This window comes from Lutra lutra, chromosome 8 (genome assembly GCF_902655055.1).
Source record: "Lutra lutra chromosome 8, mLutLut1.2, whole genome shotgun sequence".
In the NCBI taxonomy this organism is placed as follows: Eukaryota; Metazoa; Chordata; class Mammalia; order Carnivora; family Mustelidae; genus Lutra; species Lutra lutra.
This window is the reverse complement of record NC_062285.1, coordinates 117,304,492-117,331,469: the sequence shown is the minus strand read 5'-3', so window position 1 is coordinate 117,331,469 and position 26,978 is coordinate 117,304,492.

The following is a 26,978-nucleotide window of genomic DNA, read 5'->3' as shown; positions in this document are numbered from 1 at the left end:
CTCAGTGGGTTAAGCCTCTGCCTTCAGCTCAGGTCATGATCCCAGGGTGCTGGAATCGAGCCCCGCATTGGGCTCTCTGCTCAGCAGGGAGCCTGCTTCCTCCTCTCTCTCTGCCTTCCTCTCTGACTACTTGTGATCTATGTCTGTCAAATAAATAAATAAAATCTTTAAAAAAAAAAAGTTCCTATTTTGAAGGATGCAAACTTAGGTAAAACTGTATCATTATGTATCAAATGATATGATATCTGAGATTTTCCTTAAAATTAGAGGTTAGATGAAACAGTATTGGCTGTGATTGGATACTTGTTGAACTGGGGCTTGATTTACTATTATTTCTACTTTGTATAGGTTCGAAGTTTGTTTGCTTGTTTTTTTTTAATAATGCAATAGTAAAAAAAAAAAAAAAGGCTCAGTCTGGCTGTAGCTGTATGGAGATTGTATTGTGGAGAGGTTAAGGGCAGGAGGACCAGCCGGTTAGTCCAGAAGAGCCCACCTGGTATCTGGTGGCAGATGGGTTAGACTGGTTATAGTGTGGACACAGAGAAGGGACTGGATTGGGAATGGGACCAGATATGTTTTGTAGCTAGAGCCAACAGGACATACTGTACTGGCAGTGTGGTGAGGAAATGAGAAGATCCAATGGTAACTCTTTGAATTTTAGCCTGGCAACCGGTTGGATTAAGATGCTGTTGGCCAAAAAAGGGAAGATGAAGGAGGAGCCTGTTGGAGTGGGGAAGGAGGAAAACTCCTCTTGAGCACGTGATGGTTCACATCAGACACTCCCATGGAAACGTCCAGTGGGAAGCCTGACATTGTGCTGAGAGGACAGGGATGTCCTTTTAGGAGCCACTTCAGGTGCTCTTAGACTTACCGGACCCATGAGCCTCTGCTTATTTGTTTTGTCTCTGTTGCTGGTTGTGCTTGGGCTCCCACTGACTTTTGTACTGGTGCACCCTGACAAAGGCCTGTTTCCCAGGTGTCTCTCATCTTCCACCCTGGGGATTCCCTGCTGATGCCGACCTGCTCAGTGCCTGTGTAAAGCAACTGGGAAGTGAGGAGGAATCAACACCTCATGGAGAAAACCTTTGGCCAAGGGGGAATGGGAGCCAGTGGATAACTTCTTCCCTCTTCCTCTCTCTGGAGCCAGTCCTAAATGCATTCACTCATGTGGCCTGTCAGAAGATGGTCCTGGGAGAGGGAGCAACCAGTCATGCTTGATCCCAAGCAGAAGCCAGCTCTGTAATGCACCCCTGTAGTTGTTTTCCTCCCTTCCCTGCCTCACTCTCCTTTCCTCGACGTCCTTCTAGGTCCCATCAGCCATGGTAGAGAGGTGGATCTTGGGTGAGGTGCAGTGGTCCTTTGCACAAGGATACGCAAAGACCAGGATATGCACCTTGGGAAGTGACCCCAGCCTCACGTTCTGGACTTTCTGCCCAGTAAAAGCACTAAAGAACAGGTTGGATGCATTTGGCTAAGCTGATTTTTTATTTGTTCATTCATTTCTTGGGATATCCTTGCTATAGGGATAGCAATTGTAGTCAGTGTTCTGAGTTTTAGTTTGGGACATTTGCTCTCTATAGCTGCTGGGAAACATCTTTTTTTATTAGACCCAATCATTTCGACGTGTTTGTGTAGGAGGAAATTCAAATAGAGGTAGAATGTGTAGGTTCTTCCTGCTAGTAGTATCTTGGCTCCTGGCCCTTACTGGATGTAGGAGGAGTAATATTTTTTTCTGTCGGGGAGGAGTCTTGTGTAGTGATTTGCTCCCAGGAGCAGATGAGCCCATGGCCCATTTAGGGGAATGTTCTGGGAGGCTCTTTTGGAGTTGTGCTCCTGAAAGTATGGGGGCAGAGGAGTTCAGAGCTTAATGAATCAGTGTTTTGGCCTTTATGACTATTTGCAAGTCTCTGTGCCATTGTATTGTTCATGGTGGCCATGTTATTCCTACAGCCAGGCAGAAAAGTATCTTGGTTGGGAGCTTGGGCCTCTAGCCAGATCTGGTTTAGGTCTCCACTCTGCCATTTACTAGTTGAGTGATCATGGGATATTATTAATATATACTTTCTCTATGTGGCTCTTGGGGAGAGGAAATGTGTGAAGAGCATTCAACAAGAAGCCTAGCACAAAGTAGACATGGCACAAACAATAATAGTTTAATATCTAGAAGGACCTATTGACATAAAATGCTGCTGTTGGTTGCTTAGTGCAGTGTATGGGCTAAGAAAGAAGACAAAGCTATCTGGTAAATGAGGTAAGATTGGGGAATAAAGGAGCACCAGGTAGAACATGAGATTATGGGGCTTTAATTAGTGAGACAGATTTTTTTTTTTTTAAGATTTTATTTATTTATTTGTCAGAGAGAGAGAGGGAGAGAGAGCGAGCACAGGCAGACAGAATGGCAGGCAGAGGCAGAGGGAGAACCAGGCTCCCTGATGAGCAAGGAGCCCGATGTGGGACTCGATCCCAGGACGCTGGGATCATGACCTGAGCCGAAGGCAGCTGCTTAACCAACTGAGCCACCCAGGCGTCCCAGTGAGACAGATTTTGATTCAAATCACAAATATACTGCTTCGGCTCTTGATGAAGTTTTATCACTAAGTCTCAGTTTCCCATCTATAACATGGGAGATAGAGATCAGTAAAACACTAAGTACAAGGCCTGACATGTAGTAGCTATTCACTAAAGAGCTTGATGATTAATAATAGTAGATGGGAATCATTGCTAACACAATAGAGGTAGTGTAGCTGAATGGGACAGAGTGGCCTTCTGCCTTCCTGAAATTGCACCAAATGAGTCATTATCCACTTTGCAAGGGCAGAGGCGGACTCTACCCAAATCTCAGTCCTGATGATTTCACAAAGGTTGTTAGATTTGACATGACAAGGGCCCCTTTCAAACACACATAAGTTAGTACTAATCTTGGACACAAATTTTGGATGCCCCATTTTTCATCTTGCTTTGGACATCTCACCCTCTGTTCAAAGCAGTATATGTTAAATCTTATTTTTTTTCCCCTTAATCTTTTGAATCTGATAATTCAGCCCTTGATAAAAATCCTTGTACTGGAGTTTGTTCAAAGTTCATGGGAACAGCATTAGAAAGTATTATACTTGCCAAAATTGCTTATGCAGAATTGATTCACAAGGAAACAATCAGATTAATTCAGAATATGGTATGTTCCACAAGACAACTACCCTGGACTCTTCAAAATCTTGGAAGACAAAGCAAAACAAAAAGGTCAGGGCTGGAAGTATATACATTTAGATTAAAAAGAGACTAAATATACATGATAACTAAATGCAGTGTGTGAACCTTGAATGAATATGGGGAGCCCTCCCCATCAAAAAAAAAAAAAAAAGGAAGAAGAAGTAAAAAGCCCAACAATAAAGCATATTATGGGACAACTAGGGAAATGTGATTGTGGACTGTGTATTATATAACATTATTGAATTTATGATACATTTCTTGGGTATGACAATGGTATTGTGGCTATGTAGGAGAATATTCTTGTTTTTTTAGGCAATACGATGTAAATATTTAGGGGTGAGGTATTATCATTTCTGCAACTTACTTTCACATGGTTCCGTAAAAAATATATAAATGTGTACATCTATATCCATAAGTGTATAGATGTATAAAGAGAAAGAAAGGGGCGCCTGGGTGGCTCAGTGGGTTAAGCCGCTGCCTTCGGCTCAGGTCATGATCTCAGGGTCCTGGGATTGAGTCCCACATTGGGCTCTCTGCTCAGCAAGAAGCCTGCTTCCCTCTCTCTCTGCCTGCCTCTCCGTCTACTTGTGATCTCTCTCTGTCAAATAAATAAATAAAATCTTTAAAAAAAAAAAAAAAGAGAAAGAAAATTTTCTTTGGAGCATTTGGAACATGGACAATGCCAGTAACTGTTTAACCTATACGAGATATTCATAGCTATTCATTAAACTGTTCTTTCAACTTTTCTAAAGGCTTGATAACTTTCAAAATAAAAATTTGGGGAGGGGGGAAGCATCTGGAAGAAAACCAGCAAGCCAGTCTGCGTGTTTCCTTCTGGTGAGTGTTTCCTGAGGAGCCCTCGATTTAACCTCACAGACACTGGTGCTTTTATCCTTCAGAGACTAAGGGCCCACATGATATATTTAAACCCATGGACAATTCTCACCTGGAAAATCCTCAGTTCTTTATAATCCTGCAGCTGAAAATCTGGAGTAGGAGCTAGATGTGGAGAGAGGGCTTGTTCAAAAAAGGAAGCAATAAAACAAACATGCATTTGAGAGGGCAACCACTAAAAAACCCTCAGGAAGTAAAGTCCTTTCAGTTTTCAGTATCTGTGTAAATTTAGTAGGAATCTTGTCTGCCTAGGTGATGAAGAATAAGAATTCTAGGGCAAAAATAATTCAGGAATTTTCACCTGAAATTTCTGAGAGAAACCAATATAACTAGGAGAAGGAATTTCTTTTCAAGAATGGATTTATTAAGGGCAGATGTGTCCTGGGGTCATTCTTCTTAGAGCTTAATTACCGTGTTCTGAAGCAGTTTGAGATCTTAATGACTTGACTCCTTCGTATCCAATGGTGTTAAATTTAAAACCAACCACACAAAATGTTGGGGGCAAAAAGTAGTCCAGTAAACAAACTTATTAATAGAAATGAAATTCCACAGGGAACACAGACACACACAAGTTAGGGGGATATTAAATTCCTGTGATAAGTTAACATGGATTAAGCAAAACTTTTTATAGCGCAAGTTCTTAGTATCAAATTTTGAAGCACAGCAACATCTGATAATATAATTATAATATTTATATTAACTATTTCTAATAGGTTGCAAATAATGCTAAAGGGATAATTTGAAGGAAAAGGTTGATTCACTCAATAAATAATTATTGGACACCCATTCTGTTCTGAATTTGGGAATAAAGCCAGGGACGTATCTTCCTGGAGTCCACTCTCCACCAATGAGGTAGACTTAAATTATTACATGATAAGTTACAATAGCAGCAAATGCTACAAAAGAGTGGTTTGTAGGTCTCACGTTTGGAATAATAGCCTTAGACTTTGTGGATACTAATAATGACAGAAGAAAATTATCAAATGTAGAACTATTTTAATATATTTAAAGTTTCTCTGAATTTTTTCATTGTATAAAGGCTTTATGGAGGCTTTAATTTTCTAAGACAACTTCTTAAATACTAAAGGTTGGAACTTCTGTTTTCTTGCTTAGGTCTCCCACCCCATACTTGCAGAGAGAGTGATTGACAGGGTCTATAGCTATGCCTGTGATGTTGGCAGGAAGGTTGCATGGGACACTACTCATAGTTCTCTATTTTCCCAGCATAGCAGTATGCCCAGTGGTTAACGATATTAATACTAGTGTTAGATTCTTGAGTTCAAGTCCAGGCTCTGTCACTTGGTAGCTGGGTAGCATGGGCAAGTTACTTAACTCTCTTAAGCCCAGTTTCCTCAGCTGAAAATGAAGGTAGTAAAAGTACCACCCTCCTCAACTTATTTTTAATTTTAGCATTCAAAGTAAGATAATGCAGATAAAGCACTTGGCAGAAAATAAGTCCTCAGTAGGTTTTAACTATTTTTTCTTATTTGAAAATCTATTTGGCTTTATTAAACAATTCGTGAGTCATACAGCATCCCATCCGCAAGTAGAGGGGAGTCCCTAGATTTTAACTATTATACGGTTACTTTAATTTTTATAACTAGAAGGTTGTCTGATCATGACCACTCTGGGCATGCTCACTGGCTTTTTGATCTTATTTTCCAAGTTGAATGCAGGCAGATCCCTGATTTCACACCAAATGCATTAATTTTCTAGTCTTGCATACACAGTAATCCAAGTTGGCTTTTCCTGCCCTAGTGGTCAAAAAACATGAAATTTTATCTGTAGTATGAAAACCCAAATTTAACATAGGAAAGGAAGTTTGAGAGTATCAGAGATTAATTCAAGAAAGTGCAGGCTTGGGGCACCTGGGTGGCTCAGTGGGTTGAGCCGCTGCCTTCGGCTCAGGTCATGATCCCAGGTCCTGGGTTCGAGCCCCGCATTGGGCTTTCTGCTCAGCAGGGAGCCTGCTTCCTCCTCTCTCTCTGCCTGCCTCTCTGCTTACTTGTGATTTCTCTCTGTCAAATAAATAAAATCTTAAAAAAAAAAAAAAAAAAGAAAGTGCAGGCTTTTAAAAGGCAAGTATGGAAATTTGAGAATGATCTTTTCCCTGAAGGAACAGCTGGAATGACTGCAGGTAGATTGGGACACTCATGATAGCAGCTAGTGCCAGCTACTTCTGAGTCCACTGGGGCTTTTTTCCAGCAATTTGGGAAATCCATGTCTTTTTACTTTTGTTTTTTTGATGCTGGACAGTGTGACAGAGATGGCTAATTGCCTCAGTATTCATCCCCCCTGCTTTTTTTTTTTTTTGTTGTTGTTTGTTTTTTTGTTAGAGGACAGTGATTTTTAGTTGGACCTTTGGCTTGTCAGAATATGGACTACATTTCCCAAGCTCCCATGCAGCTAGGCATGTGGTCATGTGACTGAGATCTAGCCAAAGGGCTGTGAAGAGTGGTGTTCTTGCAAGGAAAGATGTGCTTTCCTTTCTTTTCCTACTCAGCCAGGATGTGGATGTTGTGGTGAGCTACCTGGATCATGCAGATGAGAATAACACCCTAAGAAAGGTGGAAGGAACTCGAGTTTGGACTCTGTGGAGTAGCCACATTATATGAGAGAGAATAAATTCTGTTTAAGTCATGGTTACTTGTTCTCCATTACTGCAGTTGTATCTATATCATAAATAATACAGGCAGGAATGAATATGTAAGTAGAAATGTCTTCCCAGCAACCCCCCCCCCACCCCAAACTTGTTCTTTTGCCTGGCTTGAATCCTGAGGGAAAATGCTGGGGTGTGTGTGTGTTTTATTTTATTCCCTGTGTGAGAATTCATTCACTAAATACACACAGTATTTATATTGAGAGTTCCAGGCATTTAACCATGTGTATACATATATGTATACCTATATATCAATCATAATTCCCATGTTTAATGAACATACAGTCTAGATTGGAAAATCTAATAGTATGAGAAATAATGTATGGCCAAATGAACAAGATAATGGGTATCAGAAAGTTTCTGAAAGCCTGGGCTTTCTGAACCCAATGAATTACCTATGAAAGTAGAAAGCTAGTCTCCAGAAGGACAACGGATGAGAGTTGACTTCATTTGATTTCCCCGTTGTTTATAGAACACCCTACTCACAGATTTCTTTCAGTTCTGGATCAGGTTTGCCCCCTCCACGGTCTTCCAGTTCTTCTTTAGCACCCTCCTCTTCCCCACCCATATAATGCTCCCCCCCGCAAGGCTGGCCTTCCTTCATCCCTTTGTGGGAGGCAGGCAGCCAGCATCACTGCCCCACTTTCATAGACAGAGCAACTGAGTCATTTTGCTGTTGGTACTGGACCAAAGTTAACCAGTGAGTCATTCTAAAGTCTTAGAACCGGATCCTGATTCTTGCTCCTGGCATCATTTGCAGAACCGAATTAGATGGAAGGTTCAAGAGGATGCTGGCCTTTGAACAGCTCAGAGAGGAGTGCATTTGTGTGTGACTTAGTTAAAAACAAGGATTAATTCTCTCTTGAAACCCGCTGGCCTGAAAAAGAGAGGGGAGAAATGTATCAGTGTAACATTATCGTCATACCAAAAGGATGCTCAACTGCTCTCAAAATGTTCTGCTAGTTCTTTGGTTCATGGCTTCCTGAGTACTAGGTTTTTAAACAGAAAACATATTTGCAGCTGAGGCAATCAATTTTCTTCATCTTACAATAGTCACATATGTGAATTTAGATCTGGGAGGGAACAATTTATTTCCTTCTTTTCATAAGAGAATCTTTAAAGTATCTAACAACAACAACAAAAATAAATTTTAAAAAGTAACAGATAAAAAATGAGCTTGCTTGTGTATTAAAATTAGTAACACAAGACATTCCAAACACAAGCTGTTCATATTTAGTAGGGAGATGCTTTTTATGTACCCTTGTCTGCATAGCTTAGCATTTCCTAAATTTTCTCCTTTGCTCGTGTCTTTCTTTGCATCACACGTAACCCCATTTCTTCATCATTTCACCCACCCTCCTAGCCAACTCAATGAGAGGCACGGGCTGTGCAGACAGTAGTAACTCCAGATTTGAAAGTAGCAACAGTGTCAGTTTGAAGGCAAGTTACAGCTTTTGTATATTAAATTTAGTGACATTATCCTTTGTTTCATAGCTATAGGAAAAGGGGACATTTTGGAAAGCACAGATAGGATTTCTTACAGGGAATCCAGGAACTCTTACAACTGTCTTTCTTAAAATTGTCATCTGTAACAACTCTTTGGACTCTACCCAGACACCCTGAGTCAGGGTGTGCAAAAATGGGTCGTGGGATTCTGCACTTGAGCAAGTTTCCCACGTGGTTCTTACATCCACTAACAGTTTGAGAGTCTCTGCTCTGAGGAGTCTGTGGATGGTTATTAGGGGCTCTATGAAGCCCCTACATATGTATACAAAGTGTGGTGTAAGTACTCATGTGCATTTTTCTAAAGGAGAGTCTCAAAGGGGTTCTGTGACCCCAGAAAGTGTTACATCCCCAAATGGTCAATAAACATAGGAAAAAAGTCCTATCTCACTTATTAGCGAACAGGAACTAAAAAAATATTAGTGGACAGATTGAAAAATTTGACACAGTGTTAGGCAAAGTTCTAGAAAAGTAGGGATTCTCATACATTGATTATAAGAACTAATGGTTACAGACATTTTGGGGAGCAATTTGACAATAGCTAGCAAAATTTAAAATGCATTCTCCTTACAACCCACTTTTCAGTAAGTACAAACTTGTGAATGTATGAACATGATGAAGCATATTCCATGGGGTATTCTTTATAGTTGCAAAAAAATTGGAAATAAACAAAATGTAGTATAATTAATGTTCAGTTACTATAAAGTGATTACAAGGAATGATCTAAATCCACATATTAATAATTATTAAAATAAGGGTGCCTGGGTGGCTTAGCCAGTTGTGTCTGCCTTTAGCTAAGGTGATGATCCCGGGGCCCTCATCCGGCTCCTTGGCAGCAGAAAGTCTGCTTCTCCCTCTTCCTCCCCACCAACTCCGTAACCCCCGCCTTATGTGCTGTCTCTGCTCACTCTCGTAAATCAATCAATCAATCAATCAATCTTTAAAACAGTTATGAAAATCATGGTTAATACATGTTTACTGGCACAGTTCTAAGAGTTTTACATATATTAACAGAAAGTCTGGATCCCAAGACATAGTATTGAATGGAAAAAGCACATCATGAAATGACATGCACTGTGATGTTACTTATGTCTGAAAGTACAGAATACCTACCTTACATGGCTTATCGATACACATGTAGTAAAAATATGAAAACATGAATTTCCCCAATAGACACAAAATTTTCTCTAATTGTGGTCCAGGGTGGCACTAAGGAGGGCTTATAAGACTGAAGGCATTTCAGTGTGCTTCAATTTACTAGCTATGTCATTTTCAAAAGACCCATAATTAACAAACACTTAACACAGTACTGTGCTCTCATGACCCATCAGCAAGGTGTGATGACTAATTTTACATGCCCACTTGACTGGGCTACAGGGTATCCAGATAGCTGGCAAAATGTTATTTCTGGGTGTGTCTGTGAGGATGTCTCTGGAAGAGATTAGCCTTTGAATCAGGAGACTGAATGAAGATCTCCTTATCCTATGCAAGCAATCATCATCCAATCCATTCAGGGTCCACTGAGAGCAAAAGGGCAGAAGAAGGACAAATTTGCTCTTGGCTTGAGTTGAGACATCTTCTTCTGCCCTCAGACATCTGTGCCCCTTGTTCTTGGGCTTTTGGATTCATACCAGGACTTAACCCGTTGGCCCTAACTTTCAGATCTCAGAATTCATGATAATTAGGGAATAGAGGGCTTGAGGTTGCCAGGCATGTGCCTTAAATTTAAAATTAAGGAAATTGGGAGAACTCAGAATATGCAGTTTTGATTTAACAAAGGCAAGTGTCTTACCCTCTCTCCCCACCCCACTCCATATTAAAAAAAAAAAAAAAAATGGAGGCAGGGGGAAAACCTAGGGGAAAATAATTGCTTATGGCTACTCAGGTAATTCTCTGTTTCAAATTTAGAGCTTTTTACCTCCAACTTCTCTATCTTCTTTGTCAACAGGATCAAGTGGACATACAAGGACCTGCACATTTGATCCTAGCTCCTCCCTATACCCCCCCCACACGGATTCATCATCCTCATTTTTGTGCTACCGACCTTTGCACATGCCACTTCCTTTGCCTGGAAAGGATTTTCTGATTCTGGTTGCTTGGCAAAGCCCAATCATCCTTCAAGAACCAACTCCAAGGTCACCTCCTCTGTGAAGCGTCCCCTGAAAGAGGAGTGGCTCTGTCATCTCTACACTCATTCACCCACACGTGCTTATTGAGTGTTGTCCCTGCCCTTCAGCCAAGACCACCAGGAACATACCAGCAGTGAAACAAGGTGGGTCTGTTATACATTGACAGAGGGAAAACATACTCCATGGGGCATCTCCATAACAGAATGTTACGGAGAACATATTATAAGATTTGGGCTTTGGTTGGGTGATTTGGGGAGGGTCTAAGAAATCAAGAATCTGCTCTAGATGGGAAACCGCCAGAGAGCGAGGACAATTCTATGATTGGATTTTGTGGGGGGCACAGTGACCTTGATTTTGTCTTTGCATAGACAAACTTAAGCAGTGAGCTTGTTTTGTTGCATTTTGTCATGGTTCAGAGAAAGTTTATCTGAGGTTGGTGTCTTTAAGACTGTTTCTGTGCAGCAGGAGAACAAAATGGCCTGGTTATGAGTGTCAGACCAGCTTGTGTTACTATTAGGCTCCAGCTGTGATTATTTGTGGGGGTTGGGGGCTGCTTTCTTTTTTCTTAGCACCTACAGTACAGCCTTTGTTGGATCGCGATATTGTCTGTGTGTCTTTTATATCACTCAGGATGTTGTATTTTGTAGTAGACAGTGCTGGTATTCCCTAGGATCCATTCAAACCCTCCCCCACAGCGGGGCAGGCTTTAGCGATGACTCTTGATTTGTCAAGAGTACCCCAGTGACTGGTTATGAGATGGGCACTGGAGCTGGTATTCCCTGGAAATAGACACTGAGATTTGGATGCAGAAGAGTTAGTGGGGAAGGCGCACATGCAGCATGTAACAAAGAGAGGGAAATCCAATGGAGCAGTGGGAGAGGTTGACCTGTTGTATGTTTGCAACAAAGGCTGCCTCTGATCCTCTAGGGGCGCTCTGGAGCTGGGATGTCCCTTCTGAGAGGTCTGAGAGGTCTGAATTGAGGCAGGGCCAGGCTTTTGTACCCACTCACTGACCAGCCATTAGAGGCAGTTTCTTCCCAAAAGGGGCAGACAGCTCCTTTCGGCTAGGGCAATGCCTGCAGAGGAACTCACGTATGAACCATCACCAGTGATCACTTCCAGCAGTAGGGGATGACAGTGTCTGTCCTGAAAGGGAAATCTGGTTGGTGTAGCCACTAAAATGGACAAACAGGAACAAGCTATTTTCTTGTCCTATGTGGTTTTGGTGTCAGTTCTATCCAACAAGGAACACTTGGTGGGTGAAGTGAAGAGCCTTGGGAGGCAGAGACTGTTCCTTATTTAAACACATTTCCAAGGCCAAGCCAGTTGGGAGTAACATTCTTTGGGTACAGTGATTATTTCCGGGGAGGTCAGAAAGTTCTTGATAGCTAAGGAAAGAGAAGCTTGTTTTCCTCCATTAGATACCGGCAAGAGAGTGTATAGTTGCTAGTTGGCTCATGAGGACAAAACTGGCATATGGAATGGAAGAATTGAGAAACTTGTGGCAAAATGAAGGTGGCAGCAGTGTGCTGGAGAGAGCCTGTGTCAGACTGCAGGTGACTGTGCACATCTCTTTCCAGTCTATGTTCAGTGACTGTATGCTGGTGGCTTGAAATAGGCTATGGCGGGAGTACTGACAACATGGAAATGGGCGAACACTACAGATCAAGGCTTTGTTCTCCAGAGAATCAGTTGTTACGTACTTTCCAGCAAACCACTGGTAGATCCCTAATCAAGCCATGCCTGAAGCCTGTCTGACCTCCGGACCTTTCATTTACATGAGTCAATAGTCTCTCTATCATATAAGATATTTTGACTCCCAATTGCTACATTGTACTGTAATTTATCTGTTTGCACATTGGTTTTCTCCAATAAGCTGAAAGCTTCCTAAAAGTCAGGGCACATATTTGTCTGTAACTTTTCAGTGCCTAGAACATAGTCAGCCTCCCACATACACTGAATATACAAAATAGAATGATCCTTGAGCTGAAGAGTACTGAGCAAGCTTTGATAAAAAGGAAATGGTGACATTTAAGATGAGTGACATTACAGATGTTCAAACTAGTCCATTTTGCTGCCTAAAGAAATTACACTCCAGAGTTGAGGGAATCTTGACAAGTTGTGTTTATGGGAGAGAAGATGATAGACAAGATAGGCCAATGCCCATCTGATTTTTTAAAAAAGAGGAAGGTAAGTTCTGCAGGTAGTATAGTTTCTTGATTATCTCACATCAGGTTCTAGAAGAGATGTTGAAATCTTAGTGAGTGAAGGGGAATAATGTTTACCAGGATATGCTCATTAATAACAACAAAAAAGTATAAAAATAGTCAAGGCTTTGCATGATATGCCATGACCGTGAATTAAATGTAATGGGGATAAAGGAGAGGTACTGTTTTTACGTCCAGAACACCAATGGCACATTTTCAGGGTGTGACATGGCTTAGCAGTAATATGTGTGACAAAGGCAGAGAGATTTTATTTGAAAATAAATCCGGTTTGAGTCACCTTTGTGATATGACCATGAAGAAGGCCGCTGCAGTCCTGGGTTACATTAAATTAAGCTTTGTTTGGTCTTGTGACTTACTGATTGGTGTGCAAGTCTTATCTGATGACCTAAACAGAAACAGATCCTGTCTGAACACCACGGTGAAAAATTAGTTGTCCTTCCTCCCTCAAACCTGTCAGAGTTTTATTGAGAAACCAGTGTGTGTGATTCAGTCAAGGGTAGTACCTGCTTATGAATCACATTTGTGGCTGCAGGGAGAGTAAGGTCCACCCAGGGTCAAGTGACCTGTCTATTCATGTGCCATTACCACGCTGTATTAATTATAGAGACATTGTGCTGCATGACTATCTGATAGATCTAGTCCTCCTGCATAGCTCCTCCTTTTTAGTGTTTCCGAGAAGATTTTTGATGGTGTTGATGATCTATAGGCTCTTACCCTCTCTGACACGTATCTTCCCATTTCATACCAGTGGAACGTGTGTGCGGATGAGGAAAAGGAAACAGTGCTCTGGGCATTCAGCTCAGTCTCTCTCTCCCGGCCGCTGTACTCCTCTCTCTCCAGGAGACTCAGTGAATGTGGGCTCTGCTGACAGACAGCCACAGTCCAACGTCCATTCTTGGCTCAACTGCTCATCCCTGCGATCCTGGACAAGTTCCCGAGAATCCCTAAGCTGCAGTTTCCTCATCTATAGAATGGGCAAAATGACACCTTCCACAGAGTGAGGATGAAGGGAAATGATACGCAGAGCAGAAAGCACTTAGCCCAGAGCCTGGCACAGAGAAGGGTCTCCACAGGTGGCAGCCATGTTTGCTATTGCGCTTGTAGCAGATGTTGCTTTGCTATTATGGTTCCTGTTATCATTATCATCAGCAACTCCTTTCTTTCTTTCCTTCTGATTTATGCATTTGAACGGGGAAAAAAAAGACCTCTCTGTTTTACCCAGCCTTTTCTTAGAATCTTGCTTTTCCTTCTAGTGAGAAGGCAGGCAGCTAACTGCAGTGGTGTCCGCATTGTGACTTTGTCACCATAGAAATCACAGATCTTTTCATATCACCCGATAGCTGTTGCAGACATCTGAAAACACCTCCTGTTGCTCTTTGAAATGACGGTAGTCATTTGACCCTTCATCAGATCTCAGTACTTAAAGCATTGATGTAGGAGTACAAATAGGGCCATGACATACTATTTAAATATTTGATAACCATAGCAATGTAGTTGTCCCCTTTTATAGTTTTATGTATTTAAAGATTTTATTTTATCTATTTATTTGACAGAGAGAGAGAGATCACAAGTAGGCAGAGAGGCAGGCGGGGGTGGGGGAAGCAGGCTCCCCGCTGAGCAGAGAGCCTGATGGGGGGCTCGATCCCAGGACCCTGAGATCATGACCTGAGCTGAAGGCAGAGGCTTAACCCATTGAGCCACCCAGGTGCCCCATATAGTTTTATGTATTTAAAACGTGATTCTGAGAAGGTGTCTGTGGGCTTGACCAGCCTGCCAGCAGGAGCCATGGCGCATAAAGGCCTAAGTGCTCCTGTGGGGGTGCCATGTTGCCTCTTCTGGCTGGTCTGCTCAGTTGGTTAAAGAGCAGTGAGGGTCATAGGGCTCTTGTAGGGTCAATTCCCCTCACTTCATTCTATTCCTCGGCCCCGGAGACTGAGCAGCAGGTCCAGAGACACAAAAGGGGGTGAGGCCCACCAGAACACACCCACCTCTTTGGCAGGTAACAGGATGCCTGTGGATGGCGGATAAGGCTTGGCATAGCATTCTGGGAGGGTTGAGCCGCTCGGATAGGAAAGTTGATAGGCGGCAAAACATAATAAAGGCAGAAATGAATTGTTTGTAACTGATGGTGGGCGCTGTGACTGATCAGCAGTTCTTTATTCTGTCTCTCTCAGTCCCAGCCTTTTGTTCTACATCAGTAAGGCTCTGCACTTCCTATTCCTTTCCGTCCTCATTCCCACTCATCTCTCTTTCTCCATCTTTCTGCTCCTCTCTCTTTCTTTCTCTCATTTTCCTCCTTCTCTAATTCCCTTTCCCCCACTTCTTTAGGAAAGAAGAGGTAGAAAATTCTGAATTTAGTCTTGGGCACATAGTGGACATTCTTTTCCATGCCTGACCTCATGTTCTTGACACTGACACTTGTTGGGTTTGAGCCTGTGCTCACGCCCCTTACTGTCCTCACACACGCATGCGCATGTGGCACACACATACACACACATACACACTCTCCCTCTCTTTCTCTCTGACACATACTCACACCTCAGAAAGATTATATTTATAATACCCTAGGGTATTTCCAAATGCCAGTATTCATTTTGGGAGCACACTTGTCTCTCTTGCTTGGAACAGACTGAATTTTCCACTGGCTCAGAGTTTTGAAGTTCTTCCGGCTGAGGGAGGAGTGAGAGACTCCCGGGGACCAGCCATATGTCAGACTGCTATCAACTTTCTGCTCAGAGGGTCGTGCTTACTAGAGCAGAACATTTGTTGAAAGATTTGAAGCCACATTTGGCCCAAGCAGCTCTTGTTGGGTCTTCTAAAATAAAACTTGCTGGGGGATAGAGCTTCTATTGCAGAGAGACCAGGTGTCGAGTGAGAATAGACCCTACCAGGCTGACCGGGCCGTCAGAAATAGATGTTTCTGAGGCCCAGAGAAAGGAGGGTTTTAAAACCAACCTATCCCCAAAGGACAAATTCTAAGTCTCACTCAGTGTCAGTAAATTAACTGGAATTCACTTTCAATTTGGAGTGGCAGCTGAAGACTCTTATTTGTCAAAACTGGACTCAAGGCTGCCTTTATGCGTAGGCAGACTTGAGCAGTTCCTCTCATCTTCCTTGAATTTAGCTGTTCCATGAAATATCCTTAAAGGAGTTCAAAAACAGCCATTCCACATTAGAGCTATGGCTTGAAATCCTCATTCCTGTGAGAGTTGACTCACTGACTTTAATTCACACTAAAGTGTGAATGACTAACCCAAGATCCTTTCCTTTCTTATAGACAGGTTTATTAAATAAGAAATATGGGTAAGAGACAGAGAAGGGGGGAGAGTCATAGAGAAAGAGGGGAAGGGGGAGAGAGAGAGAGGCAGATGTTTGAGATGAAATGGATGGAAGGACATAGAAAAATGGGACACTGGAGTTTTTATGACTATAAATTTTTAACTTTATAACTTTATGGAATTTATAACTTATATGCTCAGAGTTTGTCCCAATTAATTTTCAGGAGGCAATTGCTTAGTTTAATTATGGATAAGTTTTTAGCACTCGCTTTTAAAAAATTAACATATGATGTATCATTTGCCCCAGGGGTTCAGGTCTGTGAATTACCAGTCTTACACAATTCACAGGACTTACCACAGCACATACCCTCCCCAATGTCCATAACCCAGCCACCCTATCCCTACCCCCCACCCCCCCCCCAGCAACCCTCAGTTTGTTTCATGAGATTAAGCGTCTCCTATGGTTTGTCTCCCTCCCGATCCCATCTTGTTTCATTTTTTCCTTCCCTACCCTCCACAACCCACTGCCCTGCCTCTCAAATTCCTCATATTAATGAGATCATATGATAATTGTCTTTCTCTGATTGACTTATTTCACTCAGCATAATACCCTCTCGTTCCATCCATGTCACTGCAAATGGCAAGATTTTGTTTCTTTTGATGGCTGCATAGTATTCCAGTTTGTGTGTGTGTGTGTGTGTGTGTGTGTGTGTGTGTGTGTACCACATCTTCTTTATCCATTCTTCTGTTGATGGACATCTGGGCTCTTTCCATAGTTTGGCTATTGTAGACATTGCTGCTATAAACATTTGGGTGCATGTGCCCCTTTGGACCACTATATTTGTATCTTTAGGGTAAATATCCAGAAGTGTGATTGCTGGGTCATAGGGTAGCTCTATTTTCAACTTTTTGAGGGACTGCCATGCTGTTTTCCAGAGTGGCTGTACCAACTTGCATTCTCACCAACAGTGTAGGAGGGTTCCCCTTTCCTCATCCTCACCAACATCTGTCATTTCCTGACTTGTTAATTTTAGCCATTCTGACTGGTGTGAGATGGTATCTCATTGTGGTTTTGATTTGTATTTCCCTGATGCCGAGAGATGTTGAGCACTTTTTCATGTGTCTGTTGGCCATCTGGATGTCTTTTTTGCAGAAATGTCTGTTCATGTCTTCTGCCCATTTCTTGATTGGATTATTTGTTCTTTGGGTGTTGAGTTTGATATGTTCTTTATAGATTTTGGATACTAGCCCTTTATCTGATCTGTCATTTGCAAATATCTTCTCCCATCTGTCAGTTGTCTTTTGGTTTTGTTGGCTGTTTCCTTTGTTGTGCAAAAGCTTTTGATCGTGATGTAGCACTCAGTTTCAAACTGGACTTTATATTCGTTGATTTTCTTAGTCTCTCATATGAGAAGCTCTTTTAGTGGGTAAAATGGGAAGGTAGCAAGAAAGAGGAGGAGGCACTGAACTGGATCAGAACCATTGGTCAGAGGATGATGTTTCATCACCTTCCATGTCATTTCAACAGCTGTCATTTCAAACCAGTTAAAATGCTCTTCCCTTCTACTTCACAGTAAACCAATCTAGGGAGAATTCTTTCACTTCCCCAAATCATCATTCTTTAAGTGCAATTTTTTTGAACCATTTGATGTTGATTTCTATTCTGCGTTCCATTTGGTTCCTATATGCGTCGCTAAGCAAAAAGGCATAATACGTCACATGTTCCCTATATAAATGTCACCTGACATTAGCCGTTCAGTGAGCTCCGAGGTCAAAAGAAGGGTCACCGCCAGCAGAGAAGTATCACTTCTGACACAGGATGTGCTGTATTCCACGTACACGTTTTGCATTCATTCAGCAGTTTGTGGAGGTTTTCACGAACTTGTGAGCAGGGTCTGTGTCAGCTTTGCAGGGAAAGTCACTTTGTACTCAGCCCAGCCTCTTAGCTACCCACGCAAGAAGGTCAAGGACATGGAAGAGGAGGAGATGGGCTCCAGGGCACCCTCTGCCTTGAGAAGCTTCTCCCTCTGACATCTGGAAGTGGTTGAGTTCAAGGTTGCTACCTTCAGACAGAGACTGGAGAGAAGTTGTCTTCAGATTCTTCTCCCTTTGGGAGGACAGTGAGTAAGAACAGCCTCAGAGTCCCTTTCCATTAAGTTGGAGGGTAGAAGTTGGTCAGAAATGTCTGTCCGATTAATTCCTAGTCTTTCTGACTTTCAAGATGAAACTGCAACAATTTAGTACTGTCAACTCAAGCATTATATATTTTATATTTATATATGTTTTATTATTTTCTTGCTTATTCTGGACAATATCATTGATTCATTTTACTCCTCAGTCTGGACCTGCCTCGTGATCTCCCATTGTAACTCTTGCTGACATTTATCTTCTGCTTTCACAGTGGTTCTAGCAGTGTGGTCCCTGACCAGCTGCATCAGCATTCCCTGCCTGGGGAGTTAGAAAAGCAAATTCTCAGACCTTACCCAGGACCTAAAGATTGGAACGTCTGGGAGTAAGGCCAGTAATCTGTGTTTCAACAGGTGCTCCAGGCAGTGCTGATAGACCCTCAATTTTAGAGCCACTGACTTTGAGTTAGTGAGCTTTTCATTCATTTAACAGCAACACTCCTACATGCCCTCTCTCAGATGTCACACTCACCCACCTCTGCTTTAGAGCTGGAGAAATGGAGGCTTGGAGATGTGATGGGGAGGGTCCACGACCATGCTACTCTCCTCCTCTGGTTTTCCTTTATCCTCTGTATTTCAGAGGTTATCACAGGATGCCTCTGCCTTTGTTGGCATCCGGAAGGGAGTTATCCTAGAACACCACTCAGAACACTTCCCCACAGCCTCAGGAATGAAAGCACCACTGGTCAGGCTGTTGAGTGATGGCTTATTGACAGCTGGCCTCATCTGCTACCTCAGTATCCTGGCTCGAGGGAGCTCTCCTTCTCCTCTCAATCTCTGTTCCCCTCTCTCTGTGCCATTGCACCTGCTGAGATCAGCGATACGCTGCGGCTGCCTGTCTTTGCAGAGGAGCTGCATGGTCTGACAAAGTTGGATGGACAGAAGGGCCTCTTGGTGGAAATGGGCTTTCTTCAGGTTCAAAGTCTTGGGAGATTGTCCCCTAGGGCATAGGGCTAAGGCTTGTGTGTTTATATAGGGCATGGACTTGGAGTCAGGACCAGAGTTTTATGAACGGAAAGGGGATTTTGTTGTGTTTTGCATTTTTGCTGAATCTTTTAGGGAAGTTGAGTAGTGTGATAGAGAATCTATGAAGAAAGGGAAAAAAAAACAATTTTAGTGAACTCAATGTAGGTTCACTTGTAAATATAATACTTCCATTTGTTGTTACTCCATTCATAAGTTTCATACATATAACCTTAGATTGAGAATCCTTTTTATGAACAATGGTTGTTGCTTTCCTTCAACGAGACTCAGAAACTTCATAGCTGTCATTGTGATGTAGGTTCTGGCTGCCATTCACAGGGTAGGTGGTGACTTCTGTTAGTTGATGATTATTGATGGATGGTATGTGCCCCTCATTCTGGGGTGCCCACACACACAGGCATACATATGCATACACATATGGGCATACACACACACACACACAAACATGCACATACACACACAGAACCCCTTATGTCTTTTTAACTTCCAAAAGTCTTTAGACATAAAGTTTCTCTTAACCTAAAATTTAAAGAAAAATTCTGAAGTAACGGATGAAAGCCATTCAGGCAGCTTGATGGTTTAAAGCAAGGCTGATATTCCTGCTTTTTGAAAAGCTTATTTTCAGAAATAAAGCTAAGTGAGCAAAGGAAGACCTATTTCTCCCTGCTGAATAGGAAGCAAAGTTAAACATATTAAAAGAGGTCTCCAAGGCGGTATACTGTTTGGAAAGTGATGCCCCAGACCCCGAGGTTATTCATGTTAAGACTGAACACATAGTCACAATGTGGATTAAGCAAGGCTATGGTAAAATCGACTGACAGTGAGTCAGCAGGAGTTTGTGAACCATTCATTCCCCTAATAAAACATCTCCCTCTCTCATAAAACATCTCTTTCCTCTCTCTTTTGACCTTGAGCAGTCTATAAAGGACAGTGTCCTTCCTTTGGGGATTATCTAATCTCTTAGAGAAAGTGCCTTGCCCTCATATTTTGCTGGTGGGAATGTAAAATGGTACAGCTGCTGTAGAAACACTTTGGCAATTCCTTAATAAGTTAAACACAAAGCTATAATGTGTGTTTATGACCCAGAATATTCCACTCCTAGATATATAATCTAAGATGGTTGAAACATACGTTCATGCGAAAACTTGTACATGAATGTTCATAGCAACATTATTCATAACAGCCAAAAAGAGGAAACAACCCAGATGTCCATCAACTGAGGAAAAGATAAATGTGGTACCCATACAATGGATATTATTCCACCATTAGAAGGAATATGATATATTGACCTGTGCTATGACACGCATGAACCTTGAAAACATTATGTTAAGTAAAAGAAGTCAGAGACAAGGCTGCATGGTGTGTGATTCTGTTTGTATGAAACGTCCAGAACAGGTAAATCCATGGAGATGTTATACTTTACATTAGGGGTTGCCAGGGCCTAATGGGAGAGGAGAACGGGGAGTGACTATTAACGGCAGTGAGCTTCTTTTTAGGGTGTTGAAAATACTCTGAAATTATATAGCGAAGATGGCTGCACAATATGAGTATACTAGAAACCTGAATTATATATCTTTAAATAGTGAATTTTATGATATGTGAATTATAGTTCAATTTTTAAAAAAACCTTAATAAGGTTTTGCCACTTTATTTTATTTTATTTTATTTTCCATTTGGATTAAGACAGGTAAGTAGAACACATCTCAACCTTGGCCCTTCATGAAGTGTTTATGGGGCTGAGTGCTCTTTTTCGCCCTTCTTGATACGCTGTCGGATATCGAGTGCTGGAAATGGAGGGGCAGATAATAAGAACTCAGAGGAGTACAGAAAAGGAATAAGGAGTTGGACAGGTCAACGGCAGTCTTTAGGAAAGAGCTGTGCTCTGTGCACTTACTCAGTCAGCAGTATCCCTGGAGCCCTTTCGTGGGGGGAATATTGTGTGATTACTAAGTAATCACAGACTGAGTAAGGCCAAGTCTCTGCCGTCATGAAGGTTAGGTTAAGACAGATGGGTTAAGGAAACAGTCATAATTCAAATTGATCCACCTACCACAGGAATGTACTAGAGATTCTGAATTGAGAGGAGAACTTGTGGAAGAGATTGGAAGGAATGGGGTGTCCTCCCAGCCTTATCAACAAGAACAAAGGGGCAGAAGTAGGAAGGAGGGTGTGTGTTTGGGGCAGAAGGGGAAAATGGGCAGAGTTTCACTGATACCCATAAAGCAAGTAATTACTCAACTCGCTTTATCTTTTGCAAAATATCTTTCTAAAGGTTATATATGCACTGGCATAAGTTGTGAATGGTACAAGAGGGAACACAGTGGATAGTCGTTTCTCTGCACCCTTTCTTCTAATTGTTTTTCTAGATTGAACTGTCTTCAGGAGGGTCTCTAAATAGAACCCTCTTGGCTTTATTTTTGAGAGATGGAGACTCCATCGTCAAGACGAGATCACAGAGAGTTAGAATGAAATTTTAAACATCGAATTCTATAGGTTGGTTATTTTTCATTTGCCTAATTCAATGCAGTTTAATTAATTAAATAATTTAATTAAGTTTTCCCCAACTGATTCTGTTATCTTTACCTTCGGCAGGCCTTTCATGCCAATTAATTGATTTTAGTGCCTAAAAGAAATGGTCAGTTGTTATGCATTCACTCAAACATTCACTCATCCAATAAATATTTTCTGAATTTCCCACCAAATGCCAAGCTCTGTTCTAAGACTTGGAGATGATGTGGTGAACAAGACAGACATAGTGTCCATCCTCTGGGAGCTAACAGAGCTAACAGGGAGGTACAGAAGATAAGAAAGTCAGATTGGAGGAACTACTCTGGTTAGCTAGCCTTTGAGGATGTGATATTTAGGTTGATAAGTTGAGACCTGAAATAGAAAAAGGAGCCATGGAAAAATCAGGTGGGGGGCACAGCTAGTGCAAAGAATCCACAGTGGGAGCCAGTCAGGCATCTTGAAAGAAACAGAAAGAAGCCAAGGCTGGGGGAAACGCAGAGGAGGAGTGGAGAGGGGTGGGCCTGAGTTCATTAGGTAGGGCTGCTGTAACAAAGAACCACAGCCTGGGTGTCTTAAGTGATAGGAATTTGTTTTCTCAATGTTCTACAGGCTGGAAGGCCAAGATCAAATTGTTGGCAGGGCTGGTTTCTGCCCAGGGCTCTCTCATTGCCTTATAGATGGCTCCCTTCTCCCTGTGTCTACACATGGTCTTTCCTCTGTGCCAGTCCTTCTTCTAATCTCTTTTCCTTAAAAGGACACCAGTCACATCGGGTTAGGGCCCCCTCATGTCACGCCATTTTACCTTAATTACTTCTTTAAATACCCTATCTCCCTGAACAGTCACATTCAGAGGTACGGGGTTTTAGGACTTCACCCTATAAATTTGGTGGGGACCCAATTCAGCCAATGGCAGGGCTGGTGAAGCCTGAGCAGGGGTTAGATTGCGTAGGGTTTTGTTGGCCAGGGTCAGAAATTTTATTTAAGAGGGATTAAGAGCCATTGGAAACTTTTTTTTCCTAAGATTTATTTATTTATTTGAGAGAGAGAGGGGGAAAGAGAGAGAGAGAGTGCGTGAGAGAGCCTGAGCTAGCGGTGGGGAGGGACGGACAGACAGAATCTTTAGGCAGACTCCCCACTGAGTTCGGAGCCTGTTGCCGGGATTGATCCCACAACCCATGAGACCAGGACCTGAACCAAAACTAAGAGTCAGAGGTTTAACCTACTGAGCCACGCAGGCACCCCTGTCATTGGAAACTTTTAAGCAGGGGGCCTGCAGATCTGATTAATGTTTGGAAGTTAGTTTCTCTGGAGATCCCAGCAAGGAGAACGGAAGCCCCACTGGCCTCAGGCCTGGAGGTGATCTTCCCTATTAACCCAGGGCCCAGATTAAAATTTTCTTTGTCCTGTTCACTGTTTTTCAGCAGAGTGTGCGCAAAAAGAAAATAACACACTCAGGATAGCATGCCTCAGTACTCCAAACAAATTCTGAAATGCATAAATGCTCAACCATAAATACACATTTTGCAAGACTCTCTGATCTATTTATGTCACAAAAATCTCGTAAATAGAGGAACTGGATCAACGGCAAATAGCCATTGTTGACTTTCGATGAGTACATTGGTTATTGTGATGGCTGGTGTGCCATGGGATTGTTATGAAGAGAGATTTCTGTGTGGGGGTGATTTTCTGTGCTCATCGGGAGATTTTGTTTTTTCACGTGGTCAAGATCTTCAACCATAAACAAAGAGGAAATGTTGACTTGAGAAATATCTACTTTACGTTGTTAATAAGCACAGCCGAAACTTGAAAAAATAATTTTGTTTTGTAAACATAAGCTTGTTGTTCAGTTAGTGCAAAACATAATTCTTGCAGAATGTGAACGGGACATGGTCCCCATGGGCTAGAATTCAAAATGGCTTTGAAAGACTAGAAACAGCAGCACTGTTTATTGTGCAAATGTAGGGAATGTCAAAGCCAAATTGTCAAAATTATTTTCAACAACCAAATGCCATTTACGAGCTATGAGGTACCTACTTCGACAAAAGTCTTTCAAGTTTAAAGGGAGAAAAATCTCTTTTTATGCATCTAAAGACAGCATTAAAATTAACATCTGAGTTATAAAAATAGTCCATGAAACAGATGACTTGATTCTATGACTTGATACTTCACCAGATAAAATTCCAAGTGAATCTCTTTTCTCTTTTGCATTTTTAAGAGCTGTTTCCCTTCTCTGGTTTGGTCCTCTGGTTAATGGGTTGAGGCAGGCTCTTGTCAGCCAGATGGGATATAATCTATATTTAGAGCCTCCATTAGCTCTTGTGTGTGAATGTGCTACCATTTCCTAATTTCAACACAAATATTCTACGAGAGTGGATTGTCATTCATATTATTGCTGCATAATAAAGTCAATTATGCTAATACATCTTCTTTTTCATGGTGCTTTAAAAAAAACTCATGAATAGTCCCTTTTTATTGCTTACCTATTGATAAATAGGAGGTTGTTAACTTGGTAACATTTACTAGCTATCACACTGGTCAGCCTTAGTTCTGGTTTCTCTCCCAGTCCCTTCCAAGCTGGTTTGGATGCTGTTTCATACTTTCTTTTCAGTTTCTGGGAGTTCAGCAACCCAACTAACCTTGAGAATGGAGGGTTGAGAAATGGAACCAATCCATGTTTGGCAAAAAGGTTCATTTTGCCAAAGAAATTCTTTTTGTCTAAAGTAAGAAATTATCGTGTTATCCCAAAGGCACAGCTACTCTTGTGCCGAAGTGCTGTACGAAGCTTCATGCTGAAATTTTCTCAAATCAGCTGAGTGTTAATGAAAGTTTGAGGGGAGTAGAATTCCAAAGAAAAGTACTCTGTTTTTTTTTTTTATCACTATTTCCCCAAGTGATGTAGTAGAAATCTCTGATGATTATAAAAATAACAACTCCCTTTGCTTATGCTAGGAAGAATATAAAACGGTTTCACTACCTTTCTGCATTGAATCAGAGTAATCCTCCTGGTGTCTTCTGGCAAAGACCTCTTTGGGCTAAGAGAATGTTGGCATTGTCATCCGAATCCTGGGAGTGAGGCTTTGGGCCAGGTCTTGGGATTTTAATAAGTGTGACATATGAACAACCTTCTGGAATCAGAGTCTTTAACAAAACAAAACAAAAATCTAAGGCTACAATTACTCAAAGGGTTATTTGGACCTTGGAAAGGAGACGAGGGCCTACGGATGGCTTTGTGTGTACGTACAGGAGAAGGCAGATAACCACATTCATGTTCTCAATCATAGCAGCTGTTTGTACTCAGTAGGAATATAGGCTATCTGGTTTGTCACATGAACAAAAAGATCAGGGGTTCAGTGGAATGGCCAGAAAAATTGGGCTGTGTCATTTACAGCCACCAAGGTTAGCCTAGAAGATCAGACATGGATGTCTGCTGTTTGCTCTGTTACAGCTCCGGGGGGACGAGCTTCTCGCTACCATGTCACATGACCCCTGGTTGGAGAGGATAAGTGAAGACCCCAGGTCACACCAATAACTCTCAGTCCCAGCTCCTGCTATTTTTATGGTGCCTTTGTTTTCCCCTCACAACTGGACTGCAGCCACTGCCGGACTACTCTTCCCTGCATCCCTCCTGGGCCTCCGTGACTCTTGACTCCAATTCCAGAGTCAATTCCAGAGTGTGGGATTTTCCCCTCACACGTCTCAGCGGTTCTCTGACCCCAGCTAGGTGTCCTACACTTCAACTCAATTTTGGCAGTATGGACCTGGAGCTAGTGTGAGATCCGATAGGAAAGCGTTTGGTCCTAGTGCCATCTGCTTGCCAACTCCCGGTGCCAGGCACGAGCCCAGCGTGTCACCTGTGCTTCTGACCGACTGCCTATAGATTGGAGGTTCCAACAGATCCCTCCTTGCATTGATTAATTTCCTCAAGTGGCTCACAGAACTCAGAGAAACATTTTACTTACTAGATTTTTAGTTTCTTGTAAGAGTTTATAATTCAGGAAGAGCCAGATGGAAGAGATTGCAAGGGCAAGCTATGTGGGAAGGGCTGCAGAGCTTCTGGGCCCTCTGCAGGTGCCCTGTCTCCCAGCACTGTGGTCAGGGAACACAGGTGCCAGAGTGCCTGGCTCAGGGGGTCCCCAGCAGACGAGGTTCAGCCACCTGCAGCAGATAAAATCCAGAGGTAGAGAGATGAGCAGGGGTAAAACGAGAAAGGGATTTATTTCAGTGAGGCCAACACTGGGAAGACAGCAGACTAGTGTCTCTGTAGGGCTGAGAACATTTCTAGGTTTCTATGAGGAAAATGTGGGAATAAGGTCAGTGAGTACATGCAGGTGGCAATAAAGGTTAGGCCAATCATTGTCTTGGGGTCCCTTACTCCGGTCTTCCTGGCTTAGGTTAGTCCTTACTGCCTGAGGGGCAGTTTCTGTTCCCATCACAGGAGGCTTTGCCCAAAGGATCTTTTGTCTGAGATAAGACATAAGCTGGAAAGAACTTAATCAGTTAGAAAGGACAGACTCCTGTCCGAATGGAGGTAGCTGATGTCCTCTTTCAGCACTGCCTTGTGTGCACCCATCTCCAAGCTCTTCAAACACTGTCCTTCTGGGTATTTACGGAGGCTTCATTACACAGGCATGATTGATTGAATCATTGGCTACTGGCACTTGATTCATCCTCCAGCCCCGCCCCCTCCCCAAAGGTTGGGGTTGGGGGTGAGGTAGGACTGAAAGTTCTAAACCTTAAATCATACTGTTGGCTCCACTGGCAAGCAGCCCCCAACCTTAGGTGCTTTCCAAATGTCATCCCTTAACATCACCAAAGACACCTAGATCACTCTCATCGCAGGAAATTTGGATGGTTTTAGGAGGTCTGTATCAGGAATGGGACCATGACCAAATACATATTTCTTGTTACAAATCACAATATCACAGTCTGTCTTTCTGAAACTGTCACTTAAAAACTGACATTTCCCTGGGTGTGCCCTATAAACCTTTCCATCCTCACTTTATCTCTCGACCGGAACTCTTTCTCTGATTCTGTAGGTGTCTCATAGTCAGCATGATTGATCTAAATTCAGGATGCTCTCACCCCTGACATTATGTCTTCCCCTGAGAGCCTCGTCTCTAGCAGTGACCGAGATGCAGCGCGCTCGTGATATTCCAGGCTCCATTCCAAGCATCTGACATGTTTTACCTCATTTCACCTTTGCGAGAGCCCAGGACAGAAGGTACAGCTATCCTCCCCACTCCACACGTCTGAAACCCAGAGTGATTTGGTACCAGGCCCCAGGTTCAACAGCTAGTTGTAGGTAGAGCAGGGGTTTGGCTGCAGGTTGTGTAAGCCTTAACAATGCTGTGCTGCTTGCCGTGTGCATTTCCCCAGCTCAGAAACCTGGCCACCCTTTTCAA